Genomic DNA, 24,073 nt, shown 5'->3' on the forward strand with positions numbered 1-24,073 from the left:
CATACTGTAGCACTTTTGGACGTGTGGGGACTCCACCGCCTGCTGCAATTGCCCAAGTAGGTCGGAACGCACAGTGGACATGAATGGATGCAGGTGATCAGACAGGATGCTTACGTACGTGTCCCCTGTCAGACTCGTATCTAGACGTATCAGGGGGTTCCCCATCACTCGAGCTGCACACGCCCCACATCATTACCGAACCTCCACCGGCTTTAACAGTAACCTGGTGACATTACAGCTTCCATGGATTCATGAGGTTGTCTCCATATCCGTACACGTCCACCCCCTAGATACAATTTAAAAGGAGACTCGTCTGACCAAGCAACATATTTCCAGTCATCAACAGTCTAACGTCGGTATCGACGGGCCCCGGCGGGACGTAAAGCTTTGTGTCGTGCAGTCATGAAAGGTACACGAGTAAACGTTCGGCTGCGAAAGCCCATATCGAAGATGTTTCGTTGAATGCTTAGCACGCTGACCCTTGCTGGTGGCCTAGCATTGAAATCTGCAGCAGTTTGCGGAAGGGTTGCGCTTCTGTCACGTTGAACGATTCTCTTCAGTAGTCGTTTGTTCCGTTCTTGCAGGATGCTATTCCGGCCGCAGCGATGTCGGAGATCTGATGTTTTACCGGGTTCGTTCGTGAAATGCTCGTACAGAGAAATTCTCACTTCATCGCTACCTCGGAGAAGCTGTGTCCCATCGCTCGTACGCCAAGTATAATACCAAGTTCAAACTCATTAAAATCTTGATAACCTGCTATTGTAGCAGCAGTAACCGATCTAAAAACTGCACCAGACTTATGTAGGTGTTGCCGACCGCAGCGCCGTATCCTGCCTGTTTACATATCTCTGTATTTGATTACCCATGCCTATACCACTTTCTATGGCACTCCAGTGTAAGTTGACATTTTACGGAAATGATGGTGTAGCCAACCAATTGATAACGTCATATCTAACCAAAAGAATGCAGAAAGTTGTACTTAGTAATTCAGGCAATATCGTCCACGGACGTAATTCTGACTGGAGAGCAATGACGCATGCCGTTATCCAAGGTTCAGTCTTAAGTCCACTACTGTTCGTCTTATATGTAAACGACCTTCGCCTAGTGTACAACAAGCAGAATAAGTTCTTTTTGCAGATGACACTAGTATTGGAATCAATCCAAGCATACGTACAGAAACAGAGTAAATGGTAAACGAAGTTATTAAAAGTATCATTCAGTGGTTTTCTGCGAATCGTTTCACCTCCAGTTTTAAAAAGACGCAGCGCATTCCGTTCTCTGTAAGTACTAACGCCAATGATAAGTGTGACACATGGTGAGGCAATTTCAAAATTCTTACGAGTCCGTATTGATGTGAATTTAAAATGGAAAAAACTCATTTTGGAACTTCTAAGACAAATTATTTCAGCCCCATTTGCGCTTAGAATCATTGCAAACTTTGGTAAGACACAACTCAGTAAGTTGACATGTTTCGTATACTTTCATTTAGTAATGTCATATGAAATAGTGTTCTGGGGTAACTCATATTTAAGAATGACGGTCTTCACTGCAGAAAACGGTGTTGGAACAATAATATGTGGTGCTTACGATCATCTTGTAGACATCTGTTTAAGGAGTTGACTAATGCTTCATAGTATATTTATTCCTTATGAACTCTGGTGTAAGTAATCCACAACACTTCATAAGGAACAATGAGGTACATAATTACTGTACTAGAAGGGAAAATTACATTCATTACACCACATTAAGATTCTCTTCAGCACAAAAGTAGTGCACATTGCAGTAACAAGAATTTTTGGCCGCTTATCCACTGATATAAAACGTCTGAGGGAGAACGAAGTAAAATTTTATGACAAATTGAGACAGTTTCTCCTTGACAACCCCTTCTGGTCCGTAGAAGAATTTCTATTACTGTAAAGGTGGTGGGTAGGAATTACTAACTCACATCTGTATATCTTTTTTTTCTTTTTGTTAAAAAAAACCTTTGAAATGTACTGAAAGTAAGCACATGCACAAACTAATTTGCGATGTGAATGTAAAATGACCCGTTCCACGACATTACGATTTATCGTGCAGAATGACCCATGGAACATGTTACTAACTTTGTAAAGAAACCACGCAGTCATTTAAATTGTATTAGAGTACTTAAAAAATTTAATTATAATGTATTTGACTTTGAAAAATCTGCCGAAATTTCCAAATACACAGTAAGGCAGGCCATATAGGAAGATTTGACAACTGGCTCTCTATCATAGTGGAGAGTTGCGGCAGTAGTGTCCAAGGTGCCCTACTTTAGCCGGACATTTCGGCTTTTTACGGTCTTTTCGGACCACCTATATACAAGTGCGGCCTGTCCGGCAGACGGAGCGGATTGGTCAAGAAATAAAATCATTCCGTTGGAGTTGCTTCACAGCGTCAGCCTCTGACAATGTGTGCGAAACCAAGAACGTCATCTCAGTGATACCACATTAAAAAAAACTCAACTTTCAAAGTAAACAATTAATTTCCATTCATGTACACTAGATTCATTGATTTGTTTAAATGTTCTGTTTGTGTCTTTTTTTTATCTTCCCGTTTGACTGCCTCACCTTGTACTTCATAACCTGGTTTCTCAATGGGAGTCCAGGTACTATTTATTCCTACATTTGTATCAACTGCGGAGAGCACAAAACTTGTTTTTCTCTTTTTGGTCATTGTAAGTGGAAGACGCCTTTACAGCTGATACAAGTAGACGAATACTAAAGTAACACCAATCCTCTTAGAAGAGGGTGATCTATTCCTTCTCCTTCGTTGCTGACTATTACAACGTCTCGCATGTCCAGAAAATTTTCCTGAATGCGCAAAGTTTTGAATCAAACATTGTTATACTGTTTCGCCTCACGTCGTAGATCCTCTTCGTCTTGCACATACAACCCATGGCCTCTACACTTCCTTGCAGATTGTAGTGAGAAATGAGAGTGAAGCGTTTTTTTTTTTAATTTTATTTTTTTATCTTTTCTCCTAGCGGACTAAAGTACTAGTGTAGTCCAGTTTCTCGAATGCTTCTTCGGATTAGTCTCACTGTAGAAAACTAATGAGAAAATGATCTTTGATGCAGTCTTTCCTGTTGACACCTAAACCTCAAACAGTAACACGCCCTTTTAATTTTATCCGCGGCAATATGTAATAACTTCGGTCGCTGTTATCAGTCAGGTTGGCTGAAATTCTTCGAGGTTCAAAAAGCACAGATTACTTTCCGAGTGTTCAAATTGTGTTAAAACCTCACAGAAATATTGTTTGGAAGATATTACGCATGTGTTTTAGTAAACGAAATTTCAACTGCACAGACAAAAGCAAAGTTGGAAGTAGATGATAACTATTCAAAAAGCCATTGCTCATGCTTTCCGGGACACGGCGTCATTGCCGTATTGATTTCCCCTCAGAATAGTCATTCGCTATCAGAGGAGAACAAAAGATTCCGGCGGACACATTTTCAATCACAATGGAGCTTCATTTGCGCCGAAGATCATCAGTAACATTTGTTTCCAACCATCGCAAATCAGTACGATAATCAACGTATATATGTGGATCTGCTCTCTCAATACACTTCATTGTTCTGCACAACCGCATATAAATGATGAAATGATCTTTGGTTGAAAATATGAAAGGGAAACGTCACGGAGCGAAGTCCCATTTATTAAATGCGTATCTGCCACATTTATGAAACACTGCAAAATATGATTAAATAACTTACGTCAGAGCTTAGCAAAACATAATAATATTAATAAAAACGATGCACTTCCTTGATTACAGGCTACGTTAACGTAGTCTGCTGCCTGCTGTCCTTCGGTCTCAACATTTCTAATTTTCACCTTTTAGGGGTATCTTTCACTGTCCATTCCTCCGAGAGGGTCGTTACGCAATACGTGGTTCTAACCTATTCCTGCAGTTCGTCTCTAATTTCTAAGCGTTTATGTCATCATACATCCACACATCCTTTCATTCACCTAATAAATCACATTTCTTGTTGCAAGATACCTGCTTTTTCTTTTTTGTGAGGGCTTAACTTCCGCAAGTGTATTTGGGAACAGCCATAGTCCTGCAGAAATTCTTTAATGTTCCCTTGTGTCCTTTGTTTCTTAAGCTTTTGTTAATTGTTTCGTATGAAGAATTAAATTTGTCCACCTTTTATTTCATGTACTGGTTGTAGTCGTGCATTACTATATTTCTCATTCCCTGTACCTGATACTTTTCACTCGTTCTGTTATTTCAGTATTAATTCCAATCAAGTTAAATCTCTGGCCATTAACTATGCTCCCTTCGAGAATATTGTGATGTTATATTCCTTGCAGAATTTACATAAGGTAACAAATTAAGCGTTTCTGAAGAAGAGAAATTTGTTAACATCGAATATAGATTTATGTATCAGGAAGTCGTTTCTGAAAGTATTTGTTTGGAGTGTAGCCATGTATGGAAGTGAAACAGGGACGATAACTAGTTTGGACAAGAAGAGAATAGAAGCTTTCGAAATGTGGTGCTACAGAAAAATGCTGAAGATAAGGTGTATAGATCACATAACTAATGAGGAGGTATTGAATAGGATTGGGGAGAAGAGAAGTTTGCGGCACAACTTCACTAGAAGAAGGGATCAGTTGGTAGGACATGTTTTGAGGCATCAAGGGATCACAAATTTAGCATTGGAGGGCAGCGTGGAGGGTAAAAATCGTAGAGGGAGACCAAGAGATGAATACACTAAGCAGATTCAGAAGGATGTAGGTTGCAGTAGGTACTGGGAAATGAAGAAGCTTGCACAGGATAGAGTAGCATGGAGAGCTGCATCAAACCCGTCTCAGGACTGAAGACTGAAGACAACAACAACAACAAATTAAGCAGCATTTTCTAACTAGTTTTTGCAAAAACACCGAATTTCAGTGCTAAAGTGTAGGACAACCTGAAGCGAGCGTGCCCTCTGCTAATTTCAAGTCAATGATGAGGAAATGTAACCTTTCGCCTAGTCGTATCAGCTACGATTTCCCACCAGTTCATTACCTGTACTCTGCGGCTGGTTAACTCCTCCCAAGGAATTTCTGATGTTTTGCGTCAGCGAAGTTCCTACACGGTAAAATGTCTGAAGCCCTCCAACAGCGGGCAAACTTTGTAGACCCGAAGGCGTACAGTTTGGTTTACGGGAGTTTGGAGGGGCAGGTAACTTCGTATAAAATACCTCAAACCATTACGTAACCCACACACACGAAAAGCAAGCGGTGCACGGCTACAAAACAGAAGACGAGGACACGACGAAAGTTGCACTACACTCGAAGTATTAATTTTTGATAAGGCAGCTACTGTAGAATAAATTTGTGACCGAGCACCTCAGAGCATGATATTTACCTTTCTCACCTGAAATTTTCCAAGATACATATTTTTTTTTTCAATGTGACGACGAGCTTGAAATTATTAAACTACCCTGGTGCGCTAAGCTTAAGGACGAAAGTCACTTTCGCATGATGCCAAGAATACGAGGGTCACTCCAAAAGAAATGCACTCAATTTTTTTTTTAAATCCATCGTTTATTCTACATATTTGAAAGTTTTACAGTGTGCAGATACATCCTTTAGGATTTCTCCACATAATTTCCATTCCTCTCAACTGCGTTACGCCATCTTGCAACCAGCGCCTGTATACCTGCAGGGTAAAATTCTGGACCAACCTGTTGGAGTCACGATTGCCTCTTCTTGGTGAAAAATGTTTCATTATCTGTCATAATTCCTCCAAGACACTCATCTCCAACATTCTCGTACTCTTCCAAAAGTTCGCTGCATACCGTTTTTCTTGTTTCTTTGTGAGCCACTGTCAACATTCTCGGAACCCACTTGGCGCAAACTTTTTTTAACGCCAACACTTTCAATATTCTGTAGACAATTCCTTCCCCTATCCCAACGTAGCGTGATAATTCGTTCACTGTGATGCATCTATCAGCGGGCACCAATTCGTTAACTCTCTGCACATTGTTTCGAGTGTGTGCAATACCAGGACTGCCGCTGCGAGGACAATCCTCAGTACTGCCCCGTGCCCGCTTTCACCACGTAACCTGTTTGCCCATTGACTAACTGTACTGCGATCGACAGCAGCATCTCCATACACCTTTTTCAACCTCTTTTGGATGTTTCCCACTGCCTCGATTCAACAGCACAGGAATCCTATGACAGTACGTTGCTTCTGACGAACGTCAAGTGTAGCAGCCATCTTCAAGACATGCTGTGACCTCGCCACTCACGGGAACAGGTTGAACAGAGTATGAAAACAAGCGGGAAGGATGTATCTACACATTGTAAAACTTTCACACATGCAGAATGAAAACTGTATTTTTACAAAAATAGTGTGCATTTCTTTTGGAGTGACCCTCGTACTACAAAATAGTACCCCAAGGCAACTGTGAAACGAATAGAAATGACACTTTAGTTCAAGGACAATAATTACAGTGAAGCCATTGCGTTTTATGGTGGTCTCCTGGACATCAGAAAAGGCTTGTCATGCTTCTTAATAGGGTGAATGAACACGACGAACGGCAATACTGCAACGTGCTCTCATTCCTCTGACAGTGCGGTTGGCAACAGCTGCGTGGTTTATCTGCTCGGGGTGGACGTCGCAACACACCCGTTTCATTACAGAGGGCAGCTAACCCTCTGACCGAACACGCTGAGTTACCGTGCCGGCATCGTTGGTTCCTGTGGATGCGCTGCAATATGTCTCCCCAATGCATCACACACGTATTCGATGGGACTGGAGTCGGGGAAACGGGCAGGCCAGTCCAATCGCCGAATATTTTCTCATTACAAGAGCTCCATCTCCGCTGTTCGACCGAGTGAAGTTGCGCAGTGGTTAGCACACTGGACTCGCATTCGGTATGACGACGGTTCAAACCGGCGTCAGGCCATCCTGATTTAGGTTTTCCGTGATTTCACTAAATCGCTCCAGGAGAATTCCGGGATGTTTCCTTTGAAAGGGCAAGGCCTTCCCTAATCCAATGGGACCGATGACCTCAGTGTTTGGTCCCTTCCCTCACTCAACCAAGCAACCAATCCGCTGTTCGATGCGTTCGCCCATTATCAGCTATGAAAATGAAGCTAGGGATAAATGAACCCCTGGAAAGACGCACATGGGGAAGGAGTACAGTGTCACGACGACGTTGATCGGTGAGGATCATTACGCCAGTCCAATGTAAAACCTGGACCACCAAACGATCATGTTCGACAAGATTACCGAGTGCATTACGTTTCCCTTTCTAGCCACATGAGGCTGCGCAAAGATTTAGGTTTTCCGTGATTTCACTAAATCGCTCCAGGAGAATTCCGGGATGTTTCCTTTGAAAGGGCAAGGCCTTCCCTAATCCAATGGGACCGATGACCTCAGTGTTTGGTCCCCTCCCTCACTCAACCAAGCAACCAATCCGCTGTTCGATGCGTTCGCCCATTATCAGCTATGAAAATGAAGCTAGGGATAAATGAACCCCTGGAAAGACGCACATGGGGAAGGAGTACAGTGTCACGACGACGTTGATCGGTGAGGATCATTACGCCAGTCCAATGTAAAACCTGGACCACCAAACGATCATGTTCGACAAGATTACCGAGTGCATTACGTTTCCCTTTCTAGCCACATGAGGCTGCGCAAAGATTTAGGTTTTCCGTGATTTCACTAAATCGCTCCAGGAGAATTCCGGGATGTTTCCTTTGAAAGGGCAAGGCCTTCCCTAATCCAATGGGACCGATGACCTCAGTGTTTGGTCCCTTCCTTCACTCAACCAAGCAACCAATCCGCTGTTCGATGCGTTCGCCCATTATCAGCTATGAAAATGAAGCTAGGGATAAATGAACCCCTGGAAAGACGCACATGGGGAAGGAGTACAGTGTCACGACGACGTTGATCGGTGAGGATCATTACGCCAGTCCAATGTAAAACCTGGACCACCAAACGATCATGTTCGACAAGATTACCGAGTGCATTACGTTTCCCTTTCTAGCCACATGAGGCTGCGCAAAGATTTAGGTTTTCCGTGATTTCACTAAATCGCTCCAGGAGAATTCCGGGATGTTTCCTTTGAAAGGGCAAGGCCTTCCCTAATCCAATGGGACCGATGACCTCAGTGTTTGGTCCCCTCCCTCACTCAACCAAGCAACCAATCCGCTGTTCGATGCGTTCGCCCATTATCAGCTATGAAAATGAAGCTAGGGATAAATGAACCCCTGGAAAGACGCACATGGGGAAGGAGTACAGTGTCACGACGACGTTGATCGGTGAGGATCATTACGCCAGTCCAATGTAAAACCTGGACCACCAAACGATCATGTTCGACAAGATTACCGAGTGCATTACGTTTCCCTTTCTAGCCACATGAGGCTGCGCAAAGATTTAGGTTTTCCGTGATTTCACTAAATCGCTCCAGGAGAATTCCGGGATGTTTCCTTTGAAAGGGCAAGGCCTTCCCAAATCCAATGGGACCGATGACCTCAGTGTTTGGTCCCCTCCCTCACTCAACCAAGCAACCAATCCGCTGTTCGATGCGTTCGCCCATTATCAGCTATGAAAATGAAGCTAGGGATAAATGAACCCCTGGAAAGACGCACATGGGGAAGGAGTACAGTGTCACGACGACGTTGATCGGTGAGGATCATTACGCCAGTCCAATGTAAAACCTGGACCACCAAACGATCATGTTCGACAAGATTACCGAGTGCATTACGTTTCCCTTTCTAGCCACATGAGGCTGCGCAAAGATTTAGGTTTTCCGTGATTTCACTAAATCGCTCCAGGAGAATTCCGGGATGTTTCCTTTGAAAGGGCAAGGCCTTCCCTAATCCAATGGGACCGATGACCTCAGTGTTTGGTCCCCTCCCTCACTCAACCAAGCAACCAATCCGCTGTTCGATGCGTTCGCCCATTATCAGCTATGAAAATGAAGCTAGGGATAAATGAACCCCTGGAAAGACGCACATGGGGAAGGAGTACAGTGTCACGACGACGTTGATCGGTGAGGATCATTACGCCAGTCCAATGTAAAACCTGGACCACCAAACGATCATGTTCGACAAGATTACCGAGTGCATTACGTTTCCCTTTCTAGCCACATGAGGCTGCGCAAAGATTTAGGTTTTCCGTGATTTCACTAAATCGCTCCAGGAGAATTCCGGGATGTTTCCTTTGAAAGGGCAAGGCCTTCCCAAATCCAATGGGACCGATGACCTCAGTGTTTGGTCCCCTCCCTCACTCAACCAAGCAACCAATCCGCTGTTCGATGCGTTCGCCCATTATCAGCTATGAAAATGAAGCTAGGGATAAATGAACCCCTGGAAAGACGCACATGGGGAAGGAGTACAGTGTCACGACGACGTTGATCGGTGAGGATCATTACGCCAGTCCAATGTAAAACCTGGACCACCAAACGATCATGTTCGACAAGATTACCGAGTGCATTACGTTTCCCTTTCTAGCCACATGAGGCTGCGCAAAGATTTAGGTTTTCCGTGATTTCACTAAATCGCTCCAGGAGAATTCCGGGATGTTTCCTTTGAAAGGGCAAGGCCTTCCCTAATCCAATGGGACCGATGACCTCAGTGTTTGGTCCCTTCCTTCACTCAACCAAGCAACCAATCCGCTGTTCGATGCGTTCGCCCATTATCAGCTATGAAAATGAAGCTAGGGATAAATGAACCCCTGGAAAGACGCACATGGGGAAGGAGTACAGTGTCACGACGACGTTGATCGGTGAGGATCATTACGCCAGTCCAATGTAAAACCTGGACCACCAAACGATCATGTTCGACAAGATTACCGAGTGCATTACGTTTCCCTTTCTAGCCACATGAGGCTGCGCAAAGATTTAGGTTTTCCGTGATTTCACTAAATCGCTCCAGGAGAATTCCGGGATGTTTCCTTTGAAAGGGCAAGGCCTTCCCTAATCCAATGGGACCGATGACCTCAGTGTTTGGTCCCTTCCTTCACTCAACCAAGCAACCAATCCGCTGTTCGATGCGTTCGCCCATTATCAGCTATGAAAATGAAGCTAGGGATGAATGAACCCCTGGAAAGAAGCACATGGGGAAGGAGTACAGTGTCACGACGACGTTGATCAGTGAGGATCGTTACGCCAGTCCATTGTAAAACCTGGACCACCAAACGATCATGTTCGACAAGATTACCGAGTGCATTACGTTTGCCTTTCTAGCCACATGAGGCTGCGCAAAGATTTAGGTTTTCCTTGATTTCACTAAATCGCTCCAGGAGAATTCCGGGATGTTTCCTTTGAAAGGGCAAGGCCTTCCCTAATCCAATGGGACCGATGACCTCAGTGTTTGGTCCCTTCCTTCACTCAACCAAGCAACCAATCCGCTGTTCGATGCGTTCGCCCATTATCAGCTATGAAAATGAAGCTAGGGATAAATGAACCCCTGGAAAGACGCACATGGGGAAGGAGTACAGTGTCACGACGACGTTGATCGGTGAGGATCATTACGCCAGTCCAATGTAAAACCTGGACCACCAAACGATCATGTTCGACAAGATTACCGAGTGCATTACGTTTCCCTTTCTAGCCACATGAGGCTGCGCAAAGATTTAGGTTTTCCGTGATTTCACTAAATCGCTCCAGGAGAATTCCGGGATGTTTCCTTTGAAAGGGCAAGGCCTTCCCTAATCCAATGGGACCGATGACCTCAGTGTTTGGTCCCTTCCCTCACTCAACCAAGCAACCAATCCGCTGTTCGATGCGTTCGCCCATTATCAGCTATGAAAATGAAGCTAGGGATAAATGAACCCCTGGAAAGACGCACATGGGGAAGGGGTACAGTGTCACGACGACGTTGATCGGTGAGGATCATTACGCCAGTCCATTGTAAAACCTGGACCACCAAACGATCATGTTCGACAAGATTACCGAGTGCATTACGTTTCCCTTTCTAGCCACATGAGGCTGCGCAAAGATTTAGGTTTTCCTTGATTTCACTAAATCGCTCCAGGAGAATTCCGGGATGTTTCCTTTGAAAGGGCAAGGCCTTCCCTAATCCAATGGGACCGATGACCTCAGTGTTTGGTCCCCTCCCTCACTCAACCAAGCAACCAATCCGCTGTTCGATGCGTTCGCCCATTATCAGCTATGAAAATGAAGCTAGGGATAAATGAACCCCTGGAAAGACGCACATGGGGAAGGAGTACAGTGTCACGACGACGTTGATCGGTGAGGATCATTACGCCAGTCCAATGTAAAACCTGGACCACCAAACGATCATGTTCGACAAGATTACCGAGTGCATTACGTTTCCCTTTCTAGCCACATGAGGCTGCGCAAAGATTTAGGTTTTCCGTGATTTCACTAAATCGCTCCAGGAGAATTCCGGGATGTTTCCTTTGAAAGGGCAAGGCCTTCCCTAATCCAATGGGACCGATGACCTCAGTGTTTGGTCCCCTCCCTCACTCAACCAAGCAACCAATCCGCTGTTCGATGCGTTCGCCCATTATCAGCTATGAAAATGAAGCTAGGGATAAATGAACCCCTGGAAAGACGCACATGGGGAAGGAGTACAGTGTCACGACGACGTTGATCGGTGAGGATCATTACGCCAGTCCATTGTAAAACCTGGACCACCAAACGATCATGTTCGACAAGATTACCGAGTGCATTACGTTTCCCTTTCTAGCCACATGAGGCTGCGCAAAGATTTAGGTTTTCCGTGATTTCACTAAATCGCTCCAGGAGAATTCCGGGATGTTTCCTTTGAAAGGGCAAGGCCTTCCCTAATCCAATGGGACCGATGACCTCAGTGTTTGGTCCCCTCCCTCACTCAACCAAGCAACCAATCCGCTGTTCGATGCGTTCGCCCATTATCAGCTATGAAAATGAAGCTAGGGATAAATGAACCCCTGGAAAGACGCACATGGGGAAGGAGTACAGTGTCACGACGACGTTGATCGGTGAGGATCATTACGCCAGTCCAATGTAAAACCTGGACCACCAAACGATCATGTTCGACAAGATTACCGAGTGCATTACGTTTCCCTTTCTAGCCACATGAGGCTGCGCAAAGATTTAGGTTTTCCGTGATTTCACTAAATCGCTCCAGGAGAATTCCGGGATGTTTCCTTTGAAAGGGCAAGGCCTTCCCTAATCCAATGGGACCGATGACCTCAGTGTTTGGTCCCCTCCCTCACTCACCCAAGCAACCAATCCAATGTTCGATGCGTTCGGCCATTATCAGCTATGAAAATGAAGCTAGGGATAAATGAACCCCTGGAAAGACGCACATGGGGAAGGAGTACAGTGTCAAGACGACGTTGATCGGTGAGGATCATTACGCCAGTCCAATATTATACCTCGTCACACGGTAAAACCTGGACCACCAAACGATCATGTTCGACAAGATTACCGAGTGCACTACGTTTCCCTTTCTAGCCACACGAGGCTGCGCAAAGAATTAGTATTCAGGCTGAATCTGCTCTCATCCACTCCTCGGCGGTCCAGTCCCTATGCTCCTGGTACCATCGCCGCCGACGTGCGGGTGTCAACGGAACATAACGTACTGCCCGTCGGGCAAACAGACCATCCCCATGTAGTTGGGTTGTTTGGGAGAGGAGACCAGACAGCGAGGTCATCGGTCTCATCGCAATAGGGAAGGACGGGGAATGAAGTCGGCCTTACCCTTTCGAAGGAACCATCCTGGCATTTGCCTGGAGCGATAAATCGCGGAAAACCTAAAACAGGATGGCCGGACGCGGGACTGAACCGCCGTCCTCTCGAATGCGTGTCCAGTGTGCTAACCACTGCGGCACCTCGCTCGGTCATCCCCATGCAGTCGGCGTGCCACTGTGGAGTGTGAGATTGCGTGCCTTCCAGTCGGCTTAAATATGGTTGCAATTGCACTTGCTCTTTGAAGTGGCACCCTTCTTGCCTGGCGCATAATGCAGCCGTCATCTGCCGCTGGTCGATCACCTCCTCTCCTCCGTGCAGCACTGCCTGTGGTTCGGAACGCTCCCCACGTACGTGAAACAGTGCTGTGCTCATTACCAACCACCAGGGCTACACTCGTCACGAGACGTCCTTCTTGTAGTTTCCTGGCCATTCCTCCACATGTGACGTCATCCAAACACGCCCTCTCCCCCCCCCCCTTCCCCCTCACACACACTGTCTTTTCCCATTCAACTGGCTTGGGTGGTGAGGCCAGTCCCATTTGGAGCTGTAGCCACACTGGACTCACGCCATGTTACGTCCAGCCTATCTGTGTGCGACTGGGAGACTTCTGGCAACGTGCTCCCGCACATTCATTGACTTCCACCGAGTAGTTAATGTGTTGCACTGACGAGCCAAAACATTATGACCCCCTGCTTCATAGCTTGTTGGGCAATCTTTGTAATGCAATATATCACCTACTGTGCGTATCATCGATTCTACAGTTCGTTGGTAGATTTGTGGATCTATGTGGTACCACGTGTATACGCACAAGTCATGTAATTCCCGTCAATAACCAGCCGCTAATTTGTGTACGCAGTGATGGCACTCGATAGCGACTTAGGTGGGTACCATCGGATTCACATCGGGCGAATTTGGTACCCAAGATTATTTCAGTATCATGCTCCTCGAAGCGCTGTAGCACGATTCTGGCTCCGAGACACTTACAATTATACTGCTGAAATATGACATCGTCGTCAGAGAAGAAATTACCAACACAGGTCCCATGCAAACACAGGAGAATATGTTCGTATAGCATGCGCTCATGGAGCGTTCCCCTGGATGATGGCGCCGGCCGGTGTGGCCGTGCGGTTCTAGGCGCTTCAGTTTGGAACCGCGTGACCGCTACGGTCGCAGGTTCGAATCCTGCCTCGGGCATGGATGTGTGTGATGTCGTTATGTTAGTTAGGTTTAAGTAGTTCCAAGTTCTAGGGGACTGATGAACACAGATGTTAAGTCCCATAGTGCTCAGAGCCATTTGAACCTGGATGATGGCGCTTGTGGAGGAGACCATCGACCTAGTGTAGCAAAAAAGTGATTCATCCGACAAATCTCCAGTGATACACGGCCATCTCGATTATCCCGAAGTTACTGCAGTTTTAATTTAATTGGCGATGTCGTCGGGCCAGCGTGTGAAGACGCAGGGGTTCTCTGCTATAGAGCCAATTGTTGAACAGTGTGCGCTGAATAGTGTGCTCCGAAACCCAAGTGACTCCACCAGCATCGTGCTCTCTCGCCAGAGGTGCCACAGATCGCCATCTATCCTACTTTACAGAGCAGACAAGCCTCCGAACCCCTCGTTCTGTGAACAGTCGTGAACGTCCAGCCACTTAGCGCCAAGTGGTAGTTTCCCTGTCCTACCACTTTCAGTAGATGCTCACGACAGTAGCTCGTGAACATTCGGCCAGCTTCACCGTTTTCGATAAAATTGTTCACAGGCTCTGCGACGTAATAATCTTCCATTTGTAAAAGTCACTTATCTCAATGTACTTCCCCACTTTCAGTCCATATATTCGCTAGGCTTATCCCCGTCAGTCTCTGCTTGGCTTATATACATTCTTTACTGTGTCACGTGCCCGCAACGTCACCGGGAGGCATTCAGCTTTGCAGTGGGCAGTGGTCGCAGTGGTCTTAATGTTTTGGCTTTTCAGTGTATGTTACTTTAGTTATCTCGTCTTTAAGTTTTGGGAGGCAGTATATCAAAGAAACTCTAGGTAAGCTCGCAAAAATATCGATCGAGTTTAACTGGAGGTATACCGTGAGACCGGCAGAGGGCACAATGAACATTTGCGAAATAGGTTTTAGAAAGATTTCCGCTACCAGTCGCAATAAAAGGTTATTTATTTGTCACACGACCAGTTTCGGGCTTGCGCCCAACCTCAGGTTTTTATACGTTCATGTACATGTTTATATTGCTGGAGATCACTGTATAAATACAAAACAATTATTTCTTGGTGACTAAACAGATACAAGTGGGACGTTTGTAAGTGGCAAAGCAGCATTTGTCGAAAATATATCTGTACTTAAATATGTACTTTATGTGACTGGTAACGGAAATTTTTCTACAACCTATAAAGGAAGAGTCACGTGGTCCAGCAACATCCACTATGGATAAAATACATTTGTGAAAGGTAAATGAAAACTTTGATCTTGTCATCGGCGGAGCGCTAAACCCAAATCATTTATGAACTGCACTCCGAATAAATGAACTTAATGGTCAAAAGTCACAGGAAAGGTTCTCTCATTTGAAGTTGTGCCGACTGTTGCGGTTAGTTGTTGTTGCGTGTGCTACTCGCTGTCTGAGCGGTCTGTTGAAGACAGATGTGTAGTGAACGTGCCGGAACGTCGCGAGTTACCGATTTTGGATGTAGGATGTTTTTCGGTGGAAGACGTGTAGGACACAGGATCAAAAGTCTGGGGTAATCTTCAGTATCGCAGATACGATGTTTCCACTAGTGTAAACTGCCGCACAGGCCTACGAAAATTGTGTGACGAACGGACCGTCCGTCGCTTCTGTAGGTCTATACTGAACAGTCACCCCGCCGAATCGAATGTGGCTTTCTGGAACCCATGCAGATATGTACAGAGATAAATCCATGTATACTACTATAAAGATTCATTCTTCTCCAGAGGCCTGTATTTTCCAAAGTATTACATGAAGAGAAACGTAAAATTACGAACTATACATTTTACGCCCTAAAAATGCTATATGAGTTCCCCTGCGGTCGCAAGACGAACGTCTAATTGTTGGTCAAGTTCGTTCTGTACAGCAAACAGCAACCAGCTTTCGATGGTCATCACAGCAAGATTGAAGCATTCTCTGAGCTGTTCCTTGTCAGTGTGAACAGGTAAACACAGCCCTTAATACACTTCCAGATACGAAAGTCACAAGTCGTTAGGTTAGGCAACCTGGAGGGCCATGGGAACAGGACCACATCATCTTTACCACTACGCACAGTCTAGTGATGCGGAAGTTGGTGGCTTGGGTAGTGACGAACCCCTATGCTCCAATCAGAGTATGCCCCGTGTTGTTAAAGATAAAATTCTCGGAATCGAAAGTCAGTTGTGAAAACAACCACAACTGGAACATATCAAAGGAAGAGGTACCCGTTATAATCTTTCACAGAAGAAAAACGGCCCACAAAGCTTGTCTGTTACACTGAACAGGAGACATTAACCTTCGGCGAATCTCGTTCATGCACCACAATTTCTTGAGAATTTTCAGTGCCCCACATCCCCATAGTGTAGCGATTAACCTTCCCAGATAAATGGAAGGTTGCTTCCTCGTTGGAGTCGAAATGTTCATATTCAAGTGCTTCCTACAGAGTGATGCAAAATTGAAGGCTCCGGTCCTAATATTCCACTTTTAACTGTCGCACAAGCTTCAGGCGGTACGGCCTGAAACGTAACCGACATTGCAAAACCTTCCACACAGTTTTCTGTGGTATTCCATGTTCGTGGCTTGCACGAAAGACTTTTTTGTACTGAGTACAGAATTTGCCCTCACCCTCTCCACGGTTGCACCTGGCACACTTCGTGGACCGGTACTTTTCGTATTACAGAGACAGCCAGTGTCCATAAATTGTCAATAACAACGCACAATGCTCTATTTACATGACGATTCTTTTCCATAATTTCTTCTGAACGCACGCTGCAATGTTTCAACAAACAGATCCCATATTCAAACATACAAAATCTGTTTCCTTGTTTTGTCGCAATTTTGTCAAGGTACTGCACTCATAACGCCAACTATTGGGTACCATACAAACTCAGTGTTTTTACGGTTTTATTCATGTATCAATCGTATCTGTACACGTAATACTTAGAAAAATATAGAATTCTGAATACGAACGAATCATTTATAGAGCACCTGACTGTTTCAGCAGCAGGCCACAATCACTGACTTTCGGCCAGTGAATGTACTCTACGAAACTGCAGTAGGTTGCAATGTTTTTTCTCACTATCGTAATTTTAATCAAAACTCACCCCCTTGCGGTTTATTGGTAGAATCCTGAAGCGATGCAGTCCTTCCACAAAGGAAATTGCTTACAATACGCAAGTTGTCCAGTCTTGGAGTACTGTTCGTCTGTAGCGACCCTTACCAAATGGGTCCGATTCAAGAGATTGAGAAGGTCCAGAGAAGAGCGGCAATATTCGTGACTGATACATTTAACCATCGCGAGAGCGTTACAAATCTCATAGAAAGTCTAAAGTGGGACACACTTGCAGATAGACGACGCGCTAAACGGAAGTGGCTGCTCACTAAATTCCGAAATTCGATCTTCGCCGAGGATGTAGAGCATATATTATTACCACCAACTTTCAAATCGAGGCGTTCACATAGTCGTTTTTCCCTCGCGCGATACGCGAGTGGAACAGAGGCGGGGGAGGAAGGGGGTGAGGGGGAATATGACTTTGGCGCGAACTGTGCCCTCCTTCACACACCGCTTGGTGGCTAGCGGAGTATATATGTAAATATAGAAAACTCTTTGAGAGCAGAATGGTACGGTGTCGGTACCATATAAACTCTAAACTCTATTTGTTTCTTTTCACCTCTTCGCCCGTATCCCACTACTCAATTTTCCTTCAGCTGTTGTCATCAAGATTTACACCGTTCGGGAAATAGGAGAAAGAACCTTGCCCCAGAGAAACTTCTAACGGGAGAGCTACTTGGGAGCGACGGAATGAAGACAGATGCGGCACAGACAGCTGAGCAAGTTTTAACGAGCGCCCGTTGAAACTGTCGGCCGTTTCCGGTGTTAGGGATGCTGTTTACGCGCGCGTGTGTGTGCCTGTGACAGAGCGAGTGTGCGTGCGTGGGTGGGCGAATGGGAGGGAGGGGCCAGCAACTGGGGAAGGGAGGACAGGTTGGTGGAGGGAGGGTGACGTTGCCGAGATTCGGCGGGGTGGCGCCCAGATTTTTACGAGGCCGTGTCGCTCATGGTGGCGATAAACGCGTCACGCCGCCGTAATGAGGTTTCGCTGCTACACTGTTTACGGTAGATAACGGCCCGTTATCAGCGCACCGCCGTGTCCGACGCATCGCGCGTGCGTTGTTCGCTTCGAACACGGCGGGCCGTGAACGCGTGCTGCAGGTAATAAGTCGTTCTGGAAAGACCTGCAGCCAAAATTTTTTCTGTGGCAGCCACTGACCAGTTTCTGCAGATATAACTAGTGATTTCAAATTGTTTTACGAGTCCGTAATTTTTGTACAAAGGCCACAGAAAGGAAACAAACTATTAAGACAATGTAATGGAAAGGAGAAGTACATGGGATGGGAAATATGATCCTGTGAGATGAATCTGACAGTAGGGTGAAATACCTCAGTTGAAACGCGGCCTATGGAGTATATGTCAGTCCCTCAGAACTATTGTTTTCCTTGGAAGACTGAACTATTGCACATGTGTCTGAAAGATATAGGGTGACTCAGAAGGTTGCGCACAAGTTTCAGCAGTTGACTGGTGTCGAAAGACACCTTTCGAATAGGAACGTATGTTCTTGAAAGTAATCCTGAGCCAGTGAAAGCTTTGGAACGACAATTAGGATAATAAATGGACGGCGTCCGAAGTCCAGCAAATATGAGGCTTGCAGGTTGTTGTTGTGGTCTTCAGTCCAGAGACTGGTTTGATGCAGCTCTCCATGCTACTCTATCCTGTGCAAGCTTCTTCGTCTCCCAGTACCTACTGCAAGCTACATCCTTCTGAATCTGCTTAGTGTATTCACCTCTTGGTGTCCCTCTATGATTTTTACCATACACGCTGCCCTCCAGTACTAAACTGGTGATCCCCTGAAGCCTCCGAACATGCCCTACCAACCGATCCCTTCTTCTGGTCAAGTTGTGCAACAAATTTCTGTTCTCCCAAACCCTATTCAAAACCCCCATTAGTTATGTGAACCACCCATCTAATCTTCAGCACTCTTCTGTAGCACCATATTTCGGAAGCTTCTATTCTCTTCTTGTCCAAACTATTTATCGTCCACGTTTCACTTCCATACATGGCTACACTCCACAAAAATACTTCCAGAAATGATTACCTGATACTTAAATCTATGCTCGATGTTAACAAATTTCTCTTCTTCAGAAACGCATTCATTGTCATTGCCAGTCTACGTTTTATATCCTCTCTACTTCGACCATCATCAGTTATTTTGCTCCCCAGACAGCAAAACTACTTTACTACTTTAAGTGTCTCATTTCCTAATCTAATTCGCTCAGCATCACCGGACGTCAGTCGACTACATTCCGTTGCAGGATATGTTGAAAAATGCGACCATGACATTCAGTACCAAAGTAGCATCTTCGCAGAAAATTCTGGCGCACTGTAGCAAGTACACCAGCTGTCGCACATACCACATGAATTATCATGTCGAAACGTTTCCAAAACAACAACGAACTGCACGAACAGTTCTACGACGTTTGGAGCAGCATGGACTTTCAGTTCGGAGACGATGGCTGCGATAACCCTTGACGCTGCATCACAGAGAGGAGCACAGACTGGTGCACTCAACGACGAACCTGTGTGCACGAATGGCAAAACGTCATTTTTTCTGATGAATCCAGGTTCTGTTTACAGCATCGTGATGGTCGCATCCGTATTTGGCGACATAGCGGTTAACGCACATTGGAAGCGTGTATTCGTCATCGCCATACTGGCGTATCTCCCGGCAGGATTGTATGGGGGACCATTGGTTACACGCCTCGGTCACCTCTTGTTCACATTGACGGCACTTTGAACAGTGGACGTTACATTTCAGATGTGTTACGACCCGTGGCTCTACCCTTTATTTGATCGCTGCGAAACCCTACATTTCAGCAGGATAATGCACGACCGCATCTTGCAGTTCCTGTACGGGCCTTTCTGGATACGGAATATTTTCGATTGCTGCCCTGGCCAGCACATTCTCGAGATCTCTCACCAATTGAAAACGTCTGGTCAATAATGGTGGCCGAGCAACTGGCTCGTCACAATACGCCAGTCACTCCTCTTGATCAACTGTTGTATCGTGTTGATGCTGCATGGGCTGCTGTACCTGTACACGCCATCCAAGCTCTGTTTGACTCAATGCCCAGGCGTATCAAGGCCGTTATTACGGCTAAGGTGGTTGTTCTGGGTACTGATTTCTAAGGATCTATGCGCCCAAATTGCCTGAAAATGTAATCACATGTCAGCTCGAATATAATATACACTCCTGGAAATGGAAAAAAGAACACATTGACACCGGTGTGTCAGACCCACCATACTTGCTCCGGACACTGCGAGAGGGCTGTACAAGCAATGATCACACGCACGGCACAGCGGACACTCCAGGAACCGCGGTGTTGGCCGTCGAATGGCGCTAGCTGCGCATCATTTGTGCACCGCCGCCGTCAGTGTCAGCCAGTTTGCCCTGGCATACGGAGCTCCATCGCAGTCTTTAACACTGGTAGCATGCCGCGACAGCGTGGACGTGAACCGTATGTGCAGTTGACGGACTTTGAGCGAGGGCGTATAGTGGGCATGCGGGAGGCCGGGTGGACGTACCGTCGAATTGCTCAACACGTGGGGCGTGAGGTCTCCACAGTACATCGATGTTGTCGCCAGTGGTCGGCGGAAGGTACACGTGCCCGTCGACCTGGGACCGGACCGCAGCGATGCACGGATGCACGCCAAGACCGTAGGATCCTACGCAGTGCCGTAGGGGACCGCACCGCCACTCCCCAGTAAATTAGGGACACTGTTGCTCCTGGCGTATCGGCGAGGACCATTCGCAACCGTCTCCATTAAACTGGGCTACGGTCCCTCACACCGTTAGGCCGTCTTCCGCTCACGCCCCAACATCGTGCAGCCCGCCACCAGTGGTGTCGCGACAGGCGTGAATGGAGGGACGAATGGAGACGTGTCGTCTTCAGCGATAAGAGTCGCTTCTGCCTTGGTGCCAATGATGGTCGTATGCGTGTTTGGCGCCGTGCAGGTGAGCGCCACGATCAGGACTGCATACGACCAAGGCACACAGGGCCAACACCCGGCATCATGGTGTGGGGAGCGATCTTCTACACTGGCCGTACACCTCTGGTGATCGTCGAGGGGACACTGAATAGTGCACGGTACATCCAAACCGTCATCGAACCCATTGTTCTACCATTCCTAGACCGGCAAGGGAACTTGCTGTTCCAACAGGACAATGCACGTCCGCATGTAACCCGTGCCACCCAACGTGCTCTAGAAGGTGTAAGTCAACTACCCTGGCCAGCAAGATCTCCGGATCTGTCCCACATTGAGAATGTTTGGGACTGGATGAAGCGTCGTCTCACGCGGTCTGCACGTCCAGCACGAACGCTGGTCCAACTGAGGCGCCAGGTGGAAATGGCATGGCAAGCCGTTCCACAGGACTACATCCAGCATCTCTACGATCGTCTGCATGGGAGAATAGCAGCCTGCATTGCTGCGAAAGGTGGATATACACTGTACTAGTGCCGACATTGTGCATGCTCTGTTGCCTGTGTCTATGTGCCTGTGGTTCTGTCAGTGTGATCATGTGATGTATCTGACCCCAGAAATGTGTCAATAAAGTTTCCCCTTCCTGGGACAATGAATTCACGACGTTCTTATTTCAATTTCCAGGAGTGTATTTGTCCAATGAATACCCGTTTATCCTCTGCATTTCTTCTTGGTGTAGCAATTTTAATGGCCAGTAGCGTAAATCAGTTTCTTAAGTGGCTTGTGATTGTAGTTCTGTCGTCTTACATTCGTTAACATTGGGCATTTGTTGTGCACAAATGGCCGATTTTCCAGGTAATTGTCTTCTGGGGCGGTGGGACACACTGTATTGTAAAACAATTTTTATTCGGTTCTAACTGTTAAAGCTGGAGTGTTACCCTTGTTGGGTTTCTTTCGAATTCCAAAAGGCCTCTGTGCTGCCCACGGAAGACGAGTGTTGTACTGCGAGGCACCGCAGGCGGCATACGGCACCTCCTTCCTGCCGGACGAGGCGTCCGGAGCGCGCCGACAATTGGAGCCTATTGGATCATTTACGCAGACGGGCGCGGCGCGCGCCGAGCCGGCGTTTGGGAGCCAATGCTGCCCAATAAAAGTCAATTGCTAATAAAAGCCAATAACAGCTCCAGCCGGGGCGGCTGCCCTCGGACAGTCCTCCAGAGAAATCCCTAGACTCGGCGCCTACGGCCGCCGGCCGGGAGCTGCAACGACAACACGCCATGCGTTCGCCTTCAGAGAGCGCACAACGTATTTGGGGTGCCGATCCGTTTCGGAATGTGGGGGAAAAAAACGAAAGTGGCTACTTGGGCTTAGACTACACGCTCTCAATACAAAGTGTGCAAAAAATTTCGCTACCGTTTCGAAAGATCATAATCGTGGAACTAGTAGAGTTAAACAATCGCGGTTGTAGTACACCATTTAGTAGCTCTCAAAGCTGTTTTGGGATGTATCAGAACGGCGACAGACAAAGAGAAGACCCAGTGAGCCGGCCGGTGTGGCCAAGCGGTTCTAGGCGCTTCAGTTTGGAACCGAGCGACCGCTACGGTCGCAGGTTCGAATCCTGCCTCGGGCATGGATGTGTATAATGTGCTTAGGCTAGTTAGGTTTAAGTAGTTCTAAGTTCTAGGGGACTGATGACCTTAGATGTTAAGTCCCATAGTGCTCAGAGACATTTGAACAGACCCAGTGAGTCATCTGGTATGCAGAATCCAAATTTGCGGTAATAGATGCAATTTTCCTTCACTTCCGGAAGGCGTTCGATACAGTTCCGCACTGTCGCCTGATAAACAAAGTAAGAGCCTACGGAATATCAGACCAACTGCGTCGCTGGACTGAAGATATTTTAGCAAACAGAACACAGCATGTTGTTCTCAATGGAGAGACGTCTACGACGTTAAAGTAACCTCTGGCGTGCCACAGGGGAGTGTTATGGGACCATTGCTTTTCACAATATATATATATTATCTAGTAGATAGTGTCGGAAGTTCCATGCGGCTTTTCGCGGATGATGCTGTAGTATGCAGAGAAGTTGCAGCGTTAGAAAACTGCAGCGAAATGCAGGATGATCTGGAGCGGACAGGCAATTGGTGCAGGGAGTGGCAACTGACCCTCAACGTAGACAAATGTAATGTATTGCGAATACATAGAAAGAAGGATCCTTTTTTGTCTGGTTATATGATAATGGAACAAACACTGGTAGCAGTTACTTCTGTTAAATATCTAGGAGTATGCGTGCGGAACGATTTGAAGTGGAATGATCGTATAAAATTAATTGTTGGTAAGGCGGGTGCCAGGTTGAGAATCATTGAGAGAGTCCTTAGAAAATGTAGTCCATCAACAAAGGAGGTGGCTTACAAAACACTCGTTCGACCTATACTTGAGTACTGATACCAGGTCGGGTTGACAGAGGAGATAGAGAAGATCCAAAGAAGAGCGGCGCGTTTCGTCACAGGGTTATTTGGTAAGCGTGATAGCGTTACGGAGATGTTTAGTTAACTCAAGTGGCAGACTCTTCAAGAGAGGAGCTCTGCATCGCGGTGTAGCTCGCTCTCCAGGTTTGGAGAGGGTGCATTTCTGGATGAGGTATCGAATATATTGCTTCCCCCTACTGATACCTCCCGAGGAGATCACGAATGTAAAATTAGACAGATTCGAGCGCGCACGGAGGCTTTCCGGCAGTCGTTCTTCCCGCGAACCATACGCGACTGGAATAGGAAAGGGAGGTAATGACAGTGGCACGTAAAGTGCCCTCCGCCACACACCGTTGGGTGGCTTGCGGAGTATAAATGTAGATGTGGTACTGAGCAACTGCTGATGCCAGTACGGCAGGGCACCACCACAGAAAGGAAGCATTATGAGGTGGTTGAGAAACTATAAAGAGACAAGACAGTGTCGAAGACCTTCCTCGAAGTGGACGTCCATTTCTGGCTCAACCACGTGTTGGCAGAGTGCGAGCTGCATTTCAACGCATTCCCCAGAAGTCAATTCGTCCTGGATCAAGCGAACTGCGGGAAGCAAGATCAACTGTTCATAAAATGTTACGTAAGAGGTTACGCCCTGTTGCGTGCAACGTGCAAATTGTTCAAGCGGTGCAACTTCTGTGGTATCCACTCGAGTGTTC

General features: G+C 46.5%; 1 long non-coding RNA gene across 1 annotated transcript in view; it reads right to left on the reverse strand.

The window, feature by feature from the left end:
• LOC126283441 (uncharacterized) overlaps window positions 1-24,073 on the reverse strand; it is an 877,632-nt gene that overhangs the window by 370,822 nt on the left and 482,737 nt on the right. The window lies entirely within an intron of this gene.

Source organism: Schistocerca gregaria, chromosome 1 (assembly GCF_023897955.1).
Source record: "Schistocerca gregaria isolate iqSchGreg1 chromosome 1, iqSchGreg1.2, whole genome shotgun sequence".
NCBI lineage: Eukaryota > Metazoa > Arthropoda > Insecta > Orthoptera > Acrididae > Schistocerca > Schistocerca gregaria.